Here is a 21,483-nt window from a genome sequence, read left to right as displayed (position 1 = left end):
AAACTCTCACCCTCTGTATAGTGTCATGGAGAATTCAGAGAAAGACTAAACAGAATCTGATGTAAGAAAGCTGGACACACTATAACCTAATCCTGTAGATAGATATTAATGCAGTCGATATTCTATGCTAGAACAGTTGACTAGTGGTGATTGAGAGCAGCCATGGAGTTACCAGTCTACAGAGGGGAAAAAATTAACATATACATCTGCAGAACTGGAACGTAACAGAAGAGGAAATATCCACCCCATTTGCAAAGTGAAAGCAAACACTGGAAAGCTTGGCTGAGCTGCTGCAAATCACTTGGCTAACAGGAGTTTGGACCAGGTTGTGGCTTTGTCAGCATGGGTGAGAAACTGGGGTGAAAAAGAAGGTGTGTTCTTCCATCTTTAACCCTAGTGAAGGGCCAGCTTGTCACCAGTATCTTTATCTCAAATTCGTCCCAAAGTTTATTCCTCAAGAACCGCCCACCAACTGATGACGCTGTTCAACTGTCAGTCTTGTCAGTGCCCATGGATTTTATTAGTTGGATCAGTAGCCTAAGTCCATAAGTCCACATAATCATAACTTAACCCCTAGTAGCTGTTTTTGAAAGGAAATACCTTGGGAGCTGCAAAGCAGTTAAAAATGCAATCATTCTTGTGTAGCAATGGAGAATAGAAAAATTGATAATCAAACTACATAATGAGCAGAATGGCAGCTTACTTATGCAAGGTCCATTTTCATCTCCAGCAAGTGAGGAAGAAATGACTTTTGAGAATACAAATGAGGAAAATCAAATACCTCAAAATCTTTGGGAGGAAATTTTGACTTATCAGATAATGAGCTAGCTTTTAGTGACAAGAATGATAATGATTCCATTAAGAATGCTGTAACAATAACAATAGCTGTGTGTGAGCTTAGCAACATCAAATGATTTGAATCTGGAGAGAGAATAAATTGTTAATATAAAAATAAGAGACATGAAAAGATACAGATTATTTTTTTAAACAGCAAAGACACAAAGAAGCCCAACAGTAATCACAAATTATATTTAAAAGGAGAATATACTTTTTTATTTTCTATTTACAGTAACTAGAATAAAATGTCAGGCTAGGGAACTACTACTAACGTGAATTCCTGAAATGCCTGTCATACTACCATCCCAAAGTCTGAATGCCATGATAAATAGTCATGGCCAGAAAACTTGTTAGATGTGCCAGGTTTCCATATCCTGATCACTTGTGGCTGACTCCAGGGAAAACAAAACCAACCAAACAAAAAACTCCAAGCAAACAAACAAAAAAACCCACACAAGCCTGAGGCCAAAGTCAGTGCCCTTGGTGTTGGTAGAGCTGAGAACTTTTTGGCTCTTTGAGATGATCCAGTGACAGTTATTGAATGCCAGTTAGACTGAAGTATCACCTGCTTTCCCTTGGTAATAGCTGAGCCTTCTCAGCTATTGGAATGAAACCGAAATTATCAAAACCACCGATCATGACCAAGCTAACTAGGATAGTTAGTTATCAAATATACACCTTAAACTGTTTCATAAATCACAGCCTGCCAGATTTAGCCTCAAGGGAAGGTTCTACAGAGTCAACATGAGAAGCATGTTGATACTGAGAATATTATCATCTGCTTACATTTACCTTCTATCCCTTTATCTAAAATCATACCTCTATTAATTCATAATCTATGATAAGTAAAATATAAATGAAAGTAATCCATTATGTAATAAGCCCAGCATTGTAACTTCCATCCAAGCAAGTCAAAGCTACAGTGTTAATGAACTTCAAGTTTTCACTTGCTTCTCTGCAGGGAGGGAATCAACAGACTGATTCCAGTGGCTCTTACTGATACAGTACTTCTGCTGTTGATCAGAATTTCCTACCTCATGCCTCGCCTGTAGTTACTCACCAGTAACATTCAGGGAGGAGACTTAGTTAAAACTGGACTAAAAAAAAATGTTAGTTTCCTGGAAGCTTCAGCTGATGCCCTCTGTCACCATGGCTGCAAGAATGGCTTGCCAGTTACACTAACTACCTCACTGCTTAATAAGAGAATTTGGTCCTAAGTGAGTGGCGCAAAGGCAAGGGTTTCAGGACTGTCTGGTGAAATAACACTATATATAACCATTTTTTAAATAATAATTAAAAAAAAAACAAAAACAAAAACAAAACACAACAACAAACGGCAAACAAAAAAACCCACAAAAAAACCAAAACCCCACAAAAACCAGGGAGTTTACTCTTTTTCTTTGTGGCTTCATCCTGGCAGACTTCAAGTGAAAGAGGCTGAGACATGGCAGAAAAATGGTATTTTCTCTGCACTGAGTATTTTAATCTCTCAAGACATGTTTTGTATCAGTTGTAATTAATATTAAACAGGTGTTCTAAGTGTCAGACTACTAAAAAAATCCTCTGATTTCTCTTTATTATAGTTCCAAAATTTCCTTTCTTTTAGACAATGGTTGTGGGTGAAAATGTGTAAAAGGTAGTCTCAGTTCAAAGAATTTATTCCAGAAAAGTTAGTCACACATTTATAATATAATTTCATTTGAATGGGAGTAAATACTTCCTTCTTTTAGCTAAAATATTTGATGGAATCATTCTATACCAGTGCATGAAAGTTCGTTGTCACAGAAAGGTATGTTATCTGACTCCAAGTGATTCTGAAGTCTCATGCAAGGGTTTTCTTCACAAGATACTACACCGACACATACTCTTAATACATCTCTGCAATTGTTGTGGTGGTGGGTTGGCCTTGAGCTGTGGCCAGGCACCCACCCAGCCCTCTCACTCCCCCTCCTCAACAGGATTGAGGAGAAAGTGAGACCAAAAAGCTGTGGGACAAGATAAAGACAGGGAGATCACTTGCCTATTACTGTCACAGGCAAAATAGACTCACTTGTGGAAAATCAATGTATTGTCAATTATAACAGAATTGGATAGTGAGGGACAATGACAAAAGCTAAAACACCACCTTCCTGTCACCCCCTTTTCCCAAGCTCAGCTTCACTCTCCTAAAGTGCCCCTGGCTGGTGCAGGGTGCTGGAGACAGTTTGTAGCAGCCCCTCTCTGCCGCTCTTCCCTCCTCACGCGTTTCCCTGCCCCTCCATGGCCCCGGGGCTGTGGGCTGCCCACCTGCTCCCCACCCGCACCACCTGCTCTGCCACCTGCAGCAGCTCCTTCCTTCGGGCCGGGCTGCTCACAATGTTTCCCTCAGAGCTGGGCAGCGTTTGGCCCTTTAACAAACAGGCTTTCCCAGAGGTGCCGCCGGCACCGCTGACAGTCTGCAGCTGTGCCCTGCAGTGGGGCTGCTGGAACCGGCTGGAACCAGCTGGAACTGGCTGGAACCGGCTGGAACTGGCTGGAACCAGCTGGAACTGGCTGTGTCCGGCTCGGGGCAGCCCTGACCTCTCCTCACAGCCGCCCCTGTGGTGCCTCACCACCAACACCCGCTACAGTTGCTGACATACTGAATTTTGCAAGCTGCTTAAATCAATTCTTGCCTTTCTTTTTACATGACTGAAGTAATTGTTTTCTGAAGACAGAAGGACGGACTGAGGACTTCCCACCTTAGCAGGAGAAAGAGGTCAGACTTCCAAAAGTATGGTGAAATCTAATTTGCTTGTCTTATATGAAGAGGTTGTTATAGTCTCTGTCTATAAACCAGCAATTAATACATATGTATACTTTTGTTTACAATACATTTAATATAGGATCATAGAAACATTAACGTTGGAAGGGACCTTAAAGACCATCAAGTTCCAAGCCCCCTGCCATGAGCAGGGAACCCTGCCACTAGACCAGGTCACATGAAACCTCATCCAACCTGGCCTTAAAAACCTCCAGGGATGGGGCATCAACAACCTTCCTGGGCATCCCATCCCAGTTCCTCACCACCCTTATAGTGAAGAATTTCTTCCTAATGTCTAACCTAAATCTCCCCTCTCGCAGTTTAAAACCATTTCCCCTTGTCCTGTCACTGTCTTCTCTGATAAAAAGCCTCTCCCCAGCTTTCCTGTAGCCCCTTTCGAATACTGGAAGGTGCTGTAAGGTCTCCCTTCTCTTCTCCAGGCTGAACAGCCCCAATTCTCTCAGCCTGTCTCCAGAGCAGAGCTGCTCCAGGCCTTTGATCATCTTGGTGGCCCTTCTCTGGGCCCTTTCCAACAGGTCTATGTCTTTCTTGTGCTGAGGGCACCAGAACTGTACACAGTATTCTAGGTGGAATACATATATATACACACAAATATATATACATATATATAATTTCTATTTTGAGATAGAAATATATTTTTGATTCTAAGCCAACTTATGTGTCTATCAACCTTCTCAAGATGGCTCCTTTCAATATTTTTCTTTCTGTGACTGCTCTCTGTGGAAAAGCAACCTGACTCTTCCACTTTCCCATTGCTTCTCTAAGTCTTCTCAACATACCCTGTTTTCCCCTTCACACTGCCTCTTTATTCAAACCTGTCCTCTGCCAACCTTGTAGACTAGTGTTAAAATGGATATGACTTAAGTTTTACATAGTGCAACTGGTGTTGGCTGAAATCATTCAGTCATCAGTAGGACCAGAGTCTTGAGAAGTACATAGTGGCTCTTAAAATTCTTTTATTACACGTTTACTTTGTATTTCTGTATCTATCTCCTACATTGGCTCTGATTTTGATCACAATGTATTTAGCTGGGAATTTTATCTTTTTTTTTCTAAAGAGCCTCCAACTGGGGTAATTTCCATACACGGTGGCAAATGCTTTTGCATTGTTTGATCTGTAAGTGGAGAAAGAGAGGAGTGGACAGCATATGAAGTGAATAACAGGACTGTGACTACATTAAGTGTATAGGACAGCTTTTAAAAACAGACATTGATCAATAGCTTGCATAAATTTAAGCCTGGCAGTACCAAATGCAACTATGATCTATCAATATTTAACTGTGAGATGGATAGCCATAAGTAATCAATGACAATAGACAATTAGGATACTGAAGTAATTTGCTGAGAATCACAGTGAATGGTAAATGGCTTTAATAGTGTTGTAACTCTAATACAATAATGGTAATGGGCAGCTATAGCAAACTACTCAGTATACAGCCACAAAAATTGTAAAGGCACAGGCCATGGTTATGACAAGCATTCCCAAATTCTCAGTCTTTCCCAACCCCCTGTGGCCCATCAGACACCACTGTTGGTCCGTAGAGTTTGCAGTCACAGAACAGGGCTCCCTGCTGCATCCCAGCTTGCATCCCAAGCTTTCCTGGACAAGGTGTTTGCTTCCATAGGAATTGATTCTTAGCAGCTGGGATTTTTAATGCACATCTGCTCTTCTGATCCCACCTTGCTTGTTTTCTGAGGTGTTTTTTATCCCCTCATACCCATAACCTGTCGCTTTCTCTTCTTTATCTCCTCAGTTTCCCAGACTGATAATTGTTTCTGCTGAGTCAGTTTCCCAGTATCAAGGTTTCTGTTTCTCTAGGAAACTGGTTTCCTGAAACCAACTCTCACATTTTCCTATTTCAGTATTCCATATTGAGTTTAGAATTCCATATTCCAAAGGCAATGTTCCTTTCAAATAGTTGCTTTTCCCCTCCTTCTGCAGCTGTCTTAACTTTGCTGGTACTGCATTATTTTTCCTATGTGCTATTTATTGTGTTAAATCAACCATTTGTTAGTTCAGCAGTTCCACCACAGTTTATAGATATTCTCAGGCCTTATAATCATGCTAAATCAGCAATTTGCTTAGTTCTTGTCTCACCACAAATAATGCCAAATATGTTTTTGCAGGGTTTTAATGATACTCTTTTTGCTACTTTGGTACAATATTATGTTAAGGCCTATCCCAGCTCATTGGTTCCCTTCATCTGAAATAGCAGATTATGAGAAAGCCTATCAGCCTGTCTTGGCTCAATGGTTCCCTTCCCCTGCTATGGAAATAAGACATCCTTACATCATTTCCATCAGGAGAGCACTTAAAGAGAACTTACTGGCAAATTCCTCAACTCACACAAATCATTTTTGCCTTATTGACTAGAAGAAAATTAGCCAATAACTTGAATTTTTTTTTCAATTTTTTGTTTTGTTGTTTGTTGTGGGGTTTTTTGTTGTTGTGTGTGTTTGTTTGTTTGTTTCTGGAAGTACATTTTGTTTAGAATATTTTTTTCAAGCAAATGGCAACAAATCATGCCTGTAACCATGATTTCTGATTCTGTTGCACAGACATATAGTATTGAATGCTTGCATAATGCTATGATACTTTTTTGGTTTAGCTGATAAAATAGCTACTGACTAAGATGCTTGGGGGGGCAAAGCTACATGTAGCAATTTGTCTGTAACTGATCACTTTGAGATCTTTGCCCTTTTCTGTAAAGAATGTGTCCATTGTTGGACACAGTGTATATGTGTAAATGAATCTTTCGTATAGTCTTTTAATTTATGCCAATGAAATGGTAATCTTAGTACTAAAAATATTATTACTGAGATATATTTTTATAATATAAAGATACAGTCAAGGCAGCCAAAGAAACTGCAATTTTAAGCAGAACCTAATTTTTATTTGTCTTTGAAAGCCCTTAATATATTTTGTGACTGTACACTAGAAGGTTATTTTCAGACCAAGGCCCAGGGGAAGAACAGTGTGTCATTACTTTTTGTACACTTTACCGTTCTTGTAATGAACCTGCTCTACCAAACTGATAAGTACCAAACTAAAAGATATGCTTATAATAGAAATAACAATAAACTAGCTCATGTTTTTTCAGCCTGAGGTAGCTAAGTTGTTTAAAATGTATTTTACTATGAGAAAAACATAGCCAGGACAACTTAAGTTAAGATTTATACTATTTTGGATTTTTTCTTTATAAGTTAGATTGCGCGTAGGACACGTGGTCAAATGCAAAAATAAAATCCATATATCGTTTCTGTATATGTAAGTGTGTGGGATTGTGTCTATTCAATGGTGTAACTTTAAAACAGTACATGGTAGAAGAATACTTTCTGCAGTGATACTGAGGAAGAAAGGATGTGAGGCGAGTAGCTGCAGTCAACATCAGTGCTGATTAAGTGATTCTGTATGGTTTTATTATGTGTATGTAAATTAGCGAGGACCACTTCAAACTGAATTTATCAGAACTCTTCACTTTCTAATGAATTTTCAATGTAACGATGTCATGGGCTTTTCAGAATCTGAGCATATGAATCAGAACATTTTTCTGCTTTTCAGGTGTATATTCTATATACGAGATACTACACGTTTTCTGTCTGCTGAAAAGTTCATTACAAGCACTGTAAGTCTTTCTGCTACTTCATTGGGGTTTAGACAAAACTTGCTTTATGCAATCTTGAGGTTAAATTTCCCATTTAGCAAGCAAGTCTTGAAAAGGCTGGTGCTAAAATTTTGCAAAAATATTGAAGTAATTACTGCAGCGTTGACACCTTGTAATCATTATCATGGAATCATAGAATCATTTATGTTGGAAAAGAGCTTTAAGATCATCAAGTCCAACCTTTAACCCTACTCTACCATGTTCACCCCTAATCCACATCCCCAAGAACCACATCTATATCACTTTTAAACACATCCAGGGCTGGTGACTAAACCACCTTTCTGGGCAGCCTATTCTAATGCCTGACACCCCTTTCAGAGAAAAAAAAAAAATTACCTAATGTCCAACCTAAACCTCCCCTGGTGTAGCTTTGGGCCATTCCCTCTTGTCGTATCACTATTCACCTGTGAGAAGAGACCAGCACCTGCCTCTTTACTCCTTTCAGGTATTAAAGACTCTTACACTCCTTGTATTGGCCTGGGGTATAATTTTACAATCAAATTTAAAAACTCTTAAATATACTGATGATATTTTAGCAGAAATGCCCGATGTCATTTTCTGAGGTTGTTGAAGAGCATTAGTAGGAACCTCTAGGATGAAGCTACAATTCAATTTTTAGTTGGAAGTATTTGGTAGCGAACTTTAATAGGAAACTTCTAATTTCTGTTCAAAGTGGCCATCCTTCTTTGATTATTCTAACTTATTAGAATTTTTGTTATCCAATTACTGTATTCCTACCTTCAGTCAAAATTGAAAATAATGGAAATAAAATACAGGTTGGGCAAGGCCATTTAGTTATACAAAAAATGAAAACATACATAATTAGAAGTCTTACTACCATTTTGGGTTTATGAGGTAGCCTGACTATATATTTTTTTACCTTCCATATTTTAAATCTCAGTCTTTCATTTGCAGATTAAAAGGCAACTGCACACGAGACTGTTTCTTGTAGAAACTTTTTTTTTTAATACAAGAGCATTACAGATCAAAATGCTGATGTTTTATTAATTCCTCTATACTGATGTTCATATCCTGTCACAGTATGTCATCAAAAAGAGGCCAGTACAGGTATTTTACAATGTTAAAGGGAATAAGAAAAAATTTATTTAAGCTTGTTCATCTTTTCTAAGATAAATGCAGAGGCTGAGACCAATGGGAAGCGTGTTCTGTCCATAAATTTGCTGTGCAGTTCCTGGAAGAGCTGAGACCTTCACAATGATTTCAGTGTAACCTCACAATTAAGTACTTACTTCATTTTTCAAAACTTATTCAAAATCTGAGCCACAGCTCTTTCAAGGCTTTCTTACTAAGTGGCAAGTTTTATCTACATGGTTATATATATTCACACGAACAGAGCCAGAGAAATTCCAGCAGCAGCAGAAAACCAGGTTTGATCTTGCATTCCACCAGCTGTATTCCAGTTACTCATATTAAATTCTAGAATAAGATGATGAACCAGTTTAGTGATTTAGCCTGACCCTCTGCATAACATGGGCCTTGGAGCTTCCATAAATTAAGACTGGTTTGACCTAGAGCATAATATTATGGTAGAATTTAGTTCCTCACCAGAGCTGAGAGACCATTGTTCTGTGTGCCAGACTTGCCTATAAAAGACAGTTCTGCTCTAAGGAGTTTCCAGCCTAATAGCCCTGACAAATAGTAGGAGGAAAGAGCTGTTATTAATATTCCCATTTATACCTGGAAAACTGTATAATAGAAGATGTTATGGAAAGCCCATAAAAGTCAGGGAAAGGCTTCCAGTGACTCCAATGGATCTATGATATTATATCAACAAAGCACTTAGGGACATGCTTAAATGATTCTCTGACTCTTAAGGCCTGTTCCAGACAAGGAATATTTGCAGAATAGGCTGGAAACAGTACTTCTGGTGCTAGTACTGAACAAATTACCCACAAATCCTGTAATTTTGCCAAACAGGAAATCTATTTATGGAGGCCTATTTGGTCTTTCATCAGTTAGATGATCCATTATGTATGGAAACACGCACCTTGCATTTCAGTTAAAGACCGCAGATCTGATTTGTAGCCTATGAAAATCAATTCAGTTCTTCAGTAGACTTTGCACAATGACCTCAGGGAATTTCAATCATTGATACAAGAATCCCAAAATTGATCTAATGTTTAAGAAAGCCTTTCTCCCTTGCTCCTGCAGAAAATACTGGGTTTGTATCAGCCTCATAAATGTCTTATTCTCTCTGAGTAATACACGGTAAAGTGGATCATAATCTGGGGCATCTGAAATACCAGTTGTTGTGAGTCATGCTTGCAGCAGCCAAGGGCAAGTTTCTCCCCACCAGTGCACTCATCAGATCTCCATTGCAGAGTCTAAATTCAGACTCCCCATCAATGTCAGCAGGACCTCAGCCTGTGCTCTAGGTACAGATCGTGCAGGGAAGGAAATGGGCAATTGACTGGGAAGTGGGAAAGGAGCAGTAATAAAAATGAGAGGTCAGCAAGTTATTAAAGAGAGGCCAGCCTGTTCCAGCATACTGGAGCAACAAATTCGTGTTCAGTTATGGTGGCATTTATTAGCATCACTCAACATCATTAATTATGTGAGAAGCCAGAACTCATGCAATGCATATTCACACACACAAAAGGTCCTTCATATCCCAGAATGTTTGTCACCTGATATTTTCATTTGGCCAGATGAGATTGGTCTGGAATAGAAAAATGTGTTTCTAATACAACAGTTAAATCTGTGGTTTTGGCTAGAGATACCTATGCAGATGCTGTTAGAAAAACAAGAAAGGACACGAAAGCAAGGTCAGAATCTACTGGCATTCTCCCAGGGGAAGGGCATAGCGGATGCTCTGGCAGCCTTGGTGACTGAAAAGGTGAAAGGAAAACAGAGATGACAAAAACCAAGCCAGGGCGATTGTCACATATGGGTTCAGAGCACACTACTCTGTTGAAAATCAATTCCTGAAAGAAGTGTCAGAGAAACAGCTACAGAGGGGGAAAGAGAGGGGAGGAAAAAAGTGCCCTTGCAATTGGGCAACTATGTTGTTGAGTTCTGTCCATAAATGAGACTCTCTGAGCTCCACATTGTCAGTAGGAAGGAACACATGAATGCCTTTGTATAGCTGTGATAGCTTCAGCCATCTGATCACCACAGTAGTTGAAAAGATTTAGGATTCAAATAACTCACCTGCCCTTCAGAAATATAGCATGTCTCCAAAATATGTATCATGTAGGTGACAAATTATTTTAATAGAAACTCTTTACTAAAGGTAGCAGTAAATATTTAACTACCCATGCAAGGCAGGAAATTGGAGGTTTAGGACTATAACTCTATTCTTATTATGTTGTTTTAGATGACAAGTGACACCAAATATGAGTGATCTGAAGCTCTAGGTGCAGTCAGTGCTGCAATGTGTAAGCAGAACTGGTTGCGTTACAGGTGCAGTCTCAGCCAGGGCTATTGGGGCTGAAGTGGAAGCCTTACCATCAATATAATGTTAAATTTGTTACAGTGTCCAGAGCAAATGTTGTCCTGTTGGAGGCACAGCAGCTCTTTAAGAAAAGCTTCATGGCTGCTCATGGCCTGGATGATCATACAGTCTGTTAGATCAAGCACTGGCTGGAGAGTTGGGCCCAAAGAGTGGTGGTCCATGGAGTCAAATCCAGCTGGTGGCCAGTCACAAGTGGTGTTCCTCAGGGCTCACTGTTGGGGCTGTTTCTGTTTCACATCTGTATTGTTGATCTTGATAAGGACACAGAGTGTATCATCAGTAAGTTTGCAGATGGTACCAAACTGGGCAGGAGTGTTGACCTGCATGAGGATAGGGAGGCACTACAGAGACTTGGATAGATTAGATCATTGGGTTAATGTCAATGGAATGGGCTTCAACAAGGCCAAGTGCTGGTTCCTGCACTTGTGCCACAACAACCCCATGCAATGCTCCAGGCTTGGGGAAGTGTGGCTGGAAAGTGTCTGGCAGAAAAGAACCTGGGGGTTCTAATTGACAAGCGGCTGAATCTGAGCCAGCAGTGTGCCCAGGTGGCCAAGAAAGCCAATGGCATCCTGGCTTGGGTTAGAAATAGTGTGACCAGCAGAAGTAGAGAGGTGCTTGTCCCCCTGTAGTCAGCACTGGTGAGGCCACATCTGGAGTATTGTGTCCAGTTTTGAGCACCTCAATTCAAGAGAGATTTCGAGGTGCTGGAGCGAGTGCAGAGGAGGGCACGAAGCTGGTGAAGGGCCTAGAGAATCAATCTTATGAAGAATGCTTGAAGGAGCTGGGAATGTTTAGTTTGAGGAAGAGGAGGCTGAGGGGAGACCTCATCAGTCTCTACAAGTACCTGAAAGGTACCAGCCTCTCATTGTAGAGAGGTTGGTGATGGTCACTTCTCACAGGTAATTAGCGATAGATCAAGAGGGAATGGCTTCAAGCTGCAACAGGGCAGGCTTAGACTGGACATTAAGAAAAAAATTGTCACAGAAAGAGTGGTTAGACACTGGAATGGGCTGCCCAGGGAGGTGGTTGAGTCACTATCCCTGGATGTGTTTAAGGGTCATTTGGAAGTGGTGTTGGTGGATGTGGTTTAGGGCAGAACTTTGTAGGGTAGGGATGATGGTTGGACTTGGTGACCCCAAGGGTCTTTTCCAACCTGAATGGTTCTATGATTCTATGATGCAAGAGTAAACACTGCAAATTACGTTTTGCCTCAGTTTGCATTGGGTGTTTCTCCATGCCCTGATGACCATGGTTGATCACAGAAACACCTGCAACCAGAAAAGTTGTTAACTTGTTTTGCCAACTGTGGTTTGTATGTTTGCATTTTTATGGCATGGTTTTTCACTCTGGTATGTCATTGCAGTCAACTTAGGCTCATAACTAAAAAAAAATATGTATATATTCAATTCCCCTTTTCTGACTGCTTTATTTTCTCATGTACTGACACAAATCTCCCTTAGGTGTCAATCTTCATTAAAAATCCTTCTTTCTTATTCTGGGCTTGGATAAATGTTAGTGAATTCCAGGCCCTTTTACTATCTCATATTTTAAACAATTCTCAAAAATATGTCATAATGTTCAGTGCCAATTATGAGCCTCTTGCTTCTTAATCTCTGAATCCTCTGAAACAGCTTGATTTTTCTGAGTGCCACTAGTAGATAAAGAAGCACTGCTGCGTTTGAACAGAAAATATCTCGCTTCTTGTCTGTCGTGAGTGTATTTGGTAGGATGCAGTCTTTTGGATCCAGAAAAGAGTCCTATAGGGTTTGAATATTACTCAGCACAGGGTCTCCATATCTGCATTGCAAATAGCTATTGCTAATTGATAAGGTGGAACCTTTGTTTGCTAAAGAAATTTAACAGAGGTTGGAAATTCAAGATCCTAGAAGTTTAGAGATCATCCCTGCTCTCTACAGGGGAAAAACCATCTGTACAGATGGGAGGGAAAAAAAAGAAAAAGGCTTTCTATTGACATTAAAATTAATAAGAACTGAAAAACACAGATCCATATTGTTTGGCTATTAGGATGGTGAGAGATTTAGATAATTGTTGTATATTTATTCCTAAGGGTTGATGGTAGCAAATATGTGTTGCGATGGGTCAGATAATCTGCCTTTTGGGTGAGGAGGTGTAGAGATTCAGCCCCCCAGGGAATTCCACCTGTGTGGTTTTACCTTGGTAGCGGTGCAGAGACCTTTGGCACACAGGAGCAGTGTGAAGTAATCAACACTGCCATCTTGTGAGCAAAACCTACCCTACATATTAACGCAAGAATTATGGTAAGACATAGGCTAAAATAATATATATATGTAATATATATATAAATATATGCTGTTTCATTTTAGAAGTCTTTCTGAGCAGCCAGCTGTTCAAAAGACCAGAACTTTAGATTGTTTCCTTATATGAATAAACTCCCATGCTAGCCATATCCCTTGAACTTGCAGGCAATCTTGTTTGGTAGTTTATAATATAAACCAATCCCAGCTATCAACTATGGTACTACACAGCAGTATTTTACCTTTTTTGTGTCCTGCGTAACGTTTCCTCTTTGCTTTCTTATTGTCATTCAGCAAGTAGGATTATGAAAATTCACCATGAAAGGCATTTTAGCAAATAACAGTCAATCCTAGCTTATAAAGAATGGTTTCTATTATTTCTATTGCTCATTATTGGCTCCATTCCTTGGGATGATGAAGGAGCTATCTCTATTAACCTCAGCTAGCTGAAAATAATTCATCTATGAGGGGTTTCTGAAGAAATGCATCTCAGTAACTCATGATGGAAGGCATCTGTGCTGACCCATCAGCATTGCTATGACTTTCAATGCCTTGTACTTAATAAGAAATAAGCATCCTTAGCTAGAAAGAGAATCCTGCACTGCAGCTTGATTACCTCTGCAAAGAACAATGATTGCTCTGACTATCTGAATACAAAAACAGTGGGTGATGGCAAGCAAACACAATCTGTTTAAAGTCATACTGGTGAAATACCTTCAATCCACTACCCAAAGGTTTATCGTTATTCCAAGATGATGTGTTCTTCCCACTGATTGTAGCAATTGTCCCCGTCTGTCCCCTTAGTTGTGGAGGTTTCCTCTGTGCTGAAGTAGAAGGAATGTGAATAAAGATGTACTGTGACACGTTGCTTTCATTTGCTTTTAAATCCATGGTAGAGAACTAATTGATACTTCTAAATTTAGTTTTAGGGAAAAATCCTTAAGAATGAAAAAGGGTCTTGTAAAGCTTACTTAGTGCAACAGACTGAAGCCTTTGATGACAAATCTATTTGTACCTTTGTTACCTTAGTAACCTCTGAGTTTTGAGGGTCTATGTGATTCTCAATGATATTGATTTAATGCTCTGGATCTGCAGCAGGTCAGACCAGATGCATCTCTAGTAGGTTATCAGCTGGGAGGTCACAGCTTGTACAGTACATGTAGCAGCATTCAACTCTAAAGGTATACTAGAATTTTAATGTGTAAATATTTCATGTTTTTATGGAATATCCAGATTCTTTCTCCTTATGGAAGCAATTCACATAAAGGAAAAAAGTAAAAAATAAAACCAAAACCAACCCAAAACACAAACCAAAACCTTAAAAAAAACCACAAAAACAAGCCACAAACTAAAAAAGGCAAAGGAATAAATTAGTTTGACTCAATCTACAAGTGCTGCTCATTAATAATATGTTTTTCTTGCAATTTTGTATAGATGTCAACAGGAATTTGAAGATGTAACTTTCACAGATAAACAAAAGGGTAATATTGAAGCAAAAAAGAATCTGTATCTCTAACAGTGGGTGTTGAAAATTTATCTTCAGCTAGCCAAAGGCTGCTCTGAGATTAGGTACACTTTGCATGGCATCTGATGTGGTTCTGAGCAGCAGCTCAAACTGATCTAACATCTTCATTAGCGTTCTTCTGTGCTCCTTGTCTTGCTCTTATTGTATTAGCTTCATTTTCCTTTTGCTGGCTTGATTTGGTTTTCATACAAATCTCTTAATAATTAAATAACATTAAATTGGAATGTTAAGCAATACTGAGCTATGAGATTTGATTTATTTATGTATTTATTTGTCTCTCAATTTATTAATTAATTTTTCATTCATTTTGCCAGTAATTTTATATTCTTTACTCAACTGTAGGATACAATCACCCTTTCCTTTAATGTGTTCTGCACTGGAGGTGTTTACTGATGTCAGAGAAATTGTCCTTACCTTTAGCTTTTTTGATGAGGTTTAGTGATAAAAATGTAAGTCTTCTATGAGAATATAATGATCACAGGTAATGACATAATTTGTCTATGTCATTGTAATGATCACAATTCATAGCTTTTTGGAAGAACCTATTCAGTTGTTTCAGATGTTCTTTGCTGTTTTTCTTGTGTCAGGATATTGTTATGGTAGTGTTGTGTTCTGATGTAGAATTTCCTTCATTAGTGCTTGATTGATTTATGCACAAGCATATACATATACAGTCTATATAGCTGATGTACCACCTGAAGGGAAACAGAGTAGCAAAACAGACATTTTGGTGTGTTTGTTGTCAGGAAATTCCATGATTCATCTTTCATGAGAATCTGCAAATAGGCATCTGCCAAATGTATTTTACTAAAATCTTGTTCTCAGCCAAACATATTCTCACTCCAAGAGTACCTCATTTTTGATTGACAAGTAGAAAAGGATTAATGATTACTTTAATATCTCTACAGAGTCACACATTCCAATTTTCCACTCCACAATAGGAACAACTATCATAATTCACTCACTGTTACATTGTCTTTTATGAGACTTTAATGTCTTCCCAGTTCTATACATATTCTTTTGAAGTGACACAAGGGGAACAAATGATGCCTTGCAGGATGAAGACTAGGACTCACCCTCAGTGGTTAGCTTTGCCTAAAAGTTTACTTAGTTCCTAACTGCTATTTCTAGAGCATGGCATTCTAATCTGCTTGAGCAACTACTGTAATGAAAGCTATGAAAATCGGTGTAACTCTTGCTCAGCTTGTTCAGCTCTATGTCAATTCAACATATGAAACTACAGTAATTCTCAGGCTTAATCAGATGACACTTTCCTGTGTCTTTCTCTGGTTTCATCCAGCTTTTGCTCTCACATCTAGAGAATAAATTTTCCATTAAATCTGTGCAATTATACTGTAAGCCATGTTTTAACAGGATGAATATGAAGATGCACTGGAACATTAACATGTAATATTCTCTGATAAGAATATACTTTGCTGTGTGACTACCTTTCATGTTGAGACTCTCTAACTAGTGCAGAGCACGTGAAGTTGCTACTAAGCTTCTGAGCCATAATCTGTTGGCTTTCGTTATATGCAGGGGAGAGAAGGGAGAAGGATTCTTCTTATTCAATTTGGCACGTCTTCAACATCTTCTGAAATCAGCAAACAGCAAGTCCAGGTCAGAAACATTAAACTTTATTTAACATCATTCAATAATTGATGTCCTATCATTGGGATTACCACTCAGGTATTTTAACATCCAGTCCCTCCCTCTAATCTTAAACCCCAGCTCATTTCAGTACAGAAATGAAATCATATCCTCAAGACTGCAACTGAATATTATTATATGACACCATGGTTTGCTGTAAGGATTATTTTTGAGGGCTGTGTATGGTAAAGTACAGAGAGATCACCAATGACTTCCAAGTATCATTTTGTAGTATAAAAAACTAGAGGTAAAAAACCTCACATCTGGGTTCTCACTGCATTTGTTGACTTTTCCTTCATTATCTGCAATGGTAAATTGACAGCATTCTATTAATTTGTATTGTGCTCCCTTCCTCTCCAGGTTCATTTCTAACGTAATCTGTTTTTTTGCCAGAGAAAAGACTGTGATTAGCCTCATCTTGATTCATATTTAATTGTATTTTTATCTCCAAGTTCCTTCCTTAGCATTTCTTTATAAAAGTAGCAAACTTATCAGCAAAATTAAGGAAAAATTGTTGCATACAATTTCTAAGAAGATTTTTGTTACTTTGCTGGTACATATGTCACATATTATAGAGTAGAATATTTCAGGAGATGAATAAGGACTTTCTCTGTACATCTGCATGAGAAGTTGCAGTGTTATGTGGAGTTCCCATTCCACTGAAGTCAGTGACAGAACCACAAGGTATACTGACAGCAGGGGGAAAATACTCAAAAATAAGGCTCAGTAGTGGTAAGTAGGCAAAAAAAAAAAAAAAAGTCTAATCAATTGTAATTAGCATGGGCTAATAGAAAGTAGAAGTCTAGCAAGGGTGAGACACTTTCTGTTTTCACATGTAATAAGAAGTGTGGAGAATTTCCAAAAGAGGTGAATATTACAAATTAACTTTTGTGCAGCAGAGCTGTAGCTGACATCAGTTACCACCTGTAAGAAAGAAGAGAGATAACTCTTACTTAGCTGGTGAGAAAAGCAAAGCCTGCTGGGTCATGGAACACATGAACAGGCATTATTCATTGGAAGTTTTTCCTGGTCATTGAATCCCACCAGAGAAACAAGATCATAATTAGTTGCTACCATAATTCAGAAGGAAGTTTTCCCCAGGAGCAAAAAGGGAGGAAAAGCATGGAATAACTGAGGGAACAAAAAATATCTGGGAAGTACAGTGTCCCTTCTGCAGTAAAAGAAGTGGTTTGGGAGGTGTAAATCACATGTTGCAGTCCAAAAAAGCCATTTGAAGGATTTTGCCTTTTGTTTTATTTTGGTTTTAGGTTTGTGGGTTTTTTTCATTTATCTACACTAAAAATACATTTGAAACAACAACAGAACTCTGTGTGGTTCATTTCTTTTCTAATGTCCTGGTTTGGCTTTCTCCCTCCCCATTTTGCAGTCCAGCCTTATGGGTTGCATATGAGAAGCTCTCCTGCATATAAAGGATAAGTGAGTTAATAAAAAATAAAGCACATAGGAGGCCAGAGTAAATGGAGCATGTAATTTTTTCATGAACCGGTCTCAAGTTTCATTTTGCAAGGCATCATGATTTTCTACATATTTATGAAAATATGAAGTAGTCAACTTGATGCTTAATGCAAAAGCCTACTTAGTAATTTTCAGTAAGGCTGTAGCTTGTTTTCTTTGTCAGAAAACCCAGTATCTTCTAGACACACTACCACAAAGGATAGAGAGATCATGATACTGTGCTGTTACAGATTCCGTAATACTGCAAACCTTGCTTCAAAACCATTTGTCTTGCAAAACAAAAACAATTTGTCTTGTAAAACAAGTCTCCATGCCACCTTGTTCTGTTTGTAACATGCAAGCAAAAACAGTGTCAAAGTGACTGTTAAGAATGGAATATGATGGTTCAAGAAAAGAAGTTACTTAAGAGTAGTATCACTGTATACATATACTGTAAAATACAACTACTAAGAGAGATGGGTGAATATTATCTTTTGGAAAACTTCTGAGATGAAGGTGATTTTTCTAGCATCTAAATGGTGTTTTCAATCTTGAGAGCTCTAAAAGAGTTTATAAAGATAATTAGGCATAAATGTCCCCATTTCACAGCTGTGCAAACAGAGGGAAACAATTCTGTAACCTACTTACCAAAATCTCATAGAGGTAAGCAAATCTTGAGCCACCAGATTGCAGGCATTGGTTCATTAAGATTGCTTTTGTATTCCTACTGGTTTTTTTAGCTAAATTAATTAATATTGATCTATCAAAGGAAAAAAAAAAAAAAACCAAGTCCCACATCTCAAGCTCTTAATACTATGTTTTTCAGTTCTGTGTAATTTCTGTGTAATTCAATATATCTCAATTCACTGCGTCGTTATGGTCTTTGAGTAGGACTAAAATTTCCAGTCTAATGTCTGAGCAGGTGTAAAGTGAGAGGTACCCGAATGTATCCCTGCAATAGCTTAATACTCAGACATAGTGCAGTGAGCTCTCCAGGTAATATCCTAACCACCAGTTGCAATGCATTCAGAAAAGGTGCTTGTAGACAGATACGGTCCACAGTTTTCAAAGTACACAGCATATAGTCTCCTGCTTTAGCAACATCTCCATGACAACTGCTTTATAATTCATCCACATAATATATAACTTGGCTGTTTTTTAAAAAAACACAACAAAACAAAACAAAAAAAAAACAACAAAAACCTTCAAACTTACTAACAAGGCCACATTCTTTAAAATTAAATGAACCTGAAAGATTTTTTAGCAATCAATTAACCATTAAATAAAGCATAAGGGACATTCAAACAGTAAGAATGACAATATTTATGGCTTTGATGTGATCATGAAATCTCTTTTTCTGTTTCTGCACCATTCTCACCATTTCAAATCCCTGTAATTGATAGTGATGCAACATTTCAGTCAATAGCTATAAAAAGGAATGAGGAGCACAAAATGGCTTTTTGGCTTTTAATGAGTAAATAGCATCACATGGAGCTTTCTATTTCAGAAATTTTTTGCTAATCAATCTAGTTTTATCTTAAAGGGTTTGAGAGATATCAACAGGTTTGGGTCTTGTCAAACAATAGAATGATAACAAAGATAATGAAAAAATGTTTTCAATGTGGTGCAGAGAATTAAAACTATTAAAGTGCCTTTCCCAGTTATTGTCTAAAAGCCAAGTTAATCAAAACTGCTACTGTAAGACTAACAGGCGTTCTCATGGACATGAAGTCCAGTGTAACTTTAGTGCTGTGAATTTACCAAGGCTACAGATGTATAGATAAATAGGACGGGGGAAAAACACCCAGATAGCAAGTAGTTACTGGCCAGGTCCTACTTTCTAAGATTCAAAAAAATAAAATGGGGCTAAGAGGGCAAAGCATGGATTGTTAGCATCCAAGTCATTGTTCTGATTTAACTGACATTTGCTTGTTTTAACCTAGTAATTTTTTTCTAAACACCACGATTAAGAAAAACATGGATGTACATCTTGGCTCCTTCCATGGCAAAAAGGGGATATGAACTTACCATAAGATTGCTCAGTCATTTTTTTGCAGACATTTGCATTTGAAATTGCATTACAATGTACAAAATATATATTGTAATAATTGTTTCCAGAACCAGGGTACAGAAACTACACAAGATATCAAAGAGGAAAGAATTACCAACTGACAAGACTTCTGTTAGGTTACAAACCTTAAGCTCTGTTAAAGAAACGGCAAAGAAAGAAACACGTCCTGGACTGAGAAGCTCAAGTTCAAAATACAGGAACCTCATTATGAGACTTGTTATTGACTTAAGCTTACAGATTTAGCTATGAAAAAGACAAGCCTGCTTCCCCAGTGTTGAGGTAACAATGACATTAGTGACCAAATAGCAGTTGTGCAGAGCTAATCCCAAAGTAGGGTGCAGTTGCATCAGAAGCTCACCATGGTTTTGGCTGCTCTTCAGGTGTCTTTGTTCACTGTATCAGATGAGAAGATAATTGTAGTAAAATATGCAGCAGTATGTTTCACTTTTTTTTTTTTTAGGGTTCCATGTCTGTAGTATTATTTTGAGATTTATGTGACTCTGGAACAGAATTTATATTGTTTGGTTTACAGAGAGATAGAATTTTGGATTGTAATTAGACTAAATCTAGTGCTTAAACCTGAGGAACTGAAGCAAGTATTTATTTCCTATGTTAAAGGAAGTTCAGGGGGCACATATTAATGCACACTATGAGTTTTGTTTGTTGATTTTTTTAATTGACTGTTGCGTTCCTCAGTTACTGGGACCTGTGCTTCTGCAGAGCACTTAAAATTTAATGGGGGAGAGTGTGGGTGGAAGGAGGTGAACACTTTGTATATCATAAGAACAGTTTAATTTTTCACAGCTAAAAATGATAAAAACTCCCAGTGAGTTTGAACTGCATTTTTATTTTAAACAACAAAAGTTTCAGTAGACTCTACAAGAGCCATAGTCAAACTTCTACTTTCAGTCCTAGCAGCAGTTCTAGAAGTTGTGCTAGAATTACTTAAATAAGGAGGCTATTGTGTACAAATTTTAATGTTAATGGAATGATGAAGGGTTAAATGTTTATGTTTGCCAATTCCAGCTAGAGTGACTGAGGTCTGGGTTGAATAAACTCACAGAATAAATTCCACAGATTAAACTTTTCAGCATTAGCAATGTGAGTTAGGGAACTCTTTTCTAGTTTGATTATGTTGACTGTTGACATGTATTTCTTTTTTCTGACCATGTCATTCCATCTTTCAATTACTCATCTAACACTATGTATCTATTCTGTTCCGCCTTCCTCCAATTATTTTAGCTCTGGCCTCCTGTTCAGGATTTTTCTTGTAAGTTCAATAATTGCTCTGTCAACTCCTCCATTTTCTTCTTTCTTTGAAGAGCTACTGCTGTGTTGAGCAATCTTTCTATCTCCCTCTCTTCAGCTGTTGTCATCTTCTTTGACTTCTAGACTGTGTGCTGTCTGAGCCGACCAACATTTCTGTCTTGTACAATGCCAAGAATGCAAGCATTTAATAAATAACAGTACAGGACATGCACAATTGCTATAAGAGAATTAAACAGCCCAGGCAAAAATCGAGATACTGCTGCCTCCTACAGCCATTGACTGCACTAGATGTGAAATGTAACTAATAACTAAATTATCAGGTTTGGTATGTGCTAACGAAACGGAGCAATGACACACAGGCAGATATTTACTTTCTATTATCCTGGTAACCCTTAGTATATATATCCTTGTGGTGCAATGTATACTCCTTTCAAGATGCTATTGAAGAAGAATT

At 38.2% G+C, this 21,483-nt stretch overlaps 1 long non-coding RNA gene across 2 annotated transcripts in view; it reads right to left on the bottom strand.

Annotated features, from left to right (window-relative positions):
* Positions 1–21,483, bottom strand: part of LOC127387726 (uncharacterized) — an 87,406-nt gene that overhangs the window by 48,266 nt on the left and 17,657 nt on the right. Inside the window, exon 1 of one of the 2 annotated variants that reach the window (XR_007890194.1) lies at positions 13,774–13,817. The exons of the other annotated variant lie outside the window; for it this stretch is intronic. This is a non-coding gene — a long non-coding RNA (uncharacterized LOC127387726). Of the gene's footprint in view, positions 1–13,773; positions 13,818–21,483 lie in introns of those variants that run through there. 2 annotated transcript variants of the gene reach the window in all.

The sequence above is a fragment of the Apus apus genome, chromosome 8 (genome assembly GCF_020740795.1).
Source record: "Apus apus isolate bApuApu2 chromosome 8, bApuApu2.pri.cur, whole genome shotgun sequence".
In the NCBI taxonomy this organism is placed as follows: Eukaryota; Metazoa; Chordata; class Aves; order Apodiformes; family Apodidae; genus Apus; species Apus apus.
This window is presented reverse-complemented; position numbering and strand designations above follow the sequence as displayed.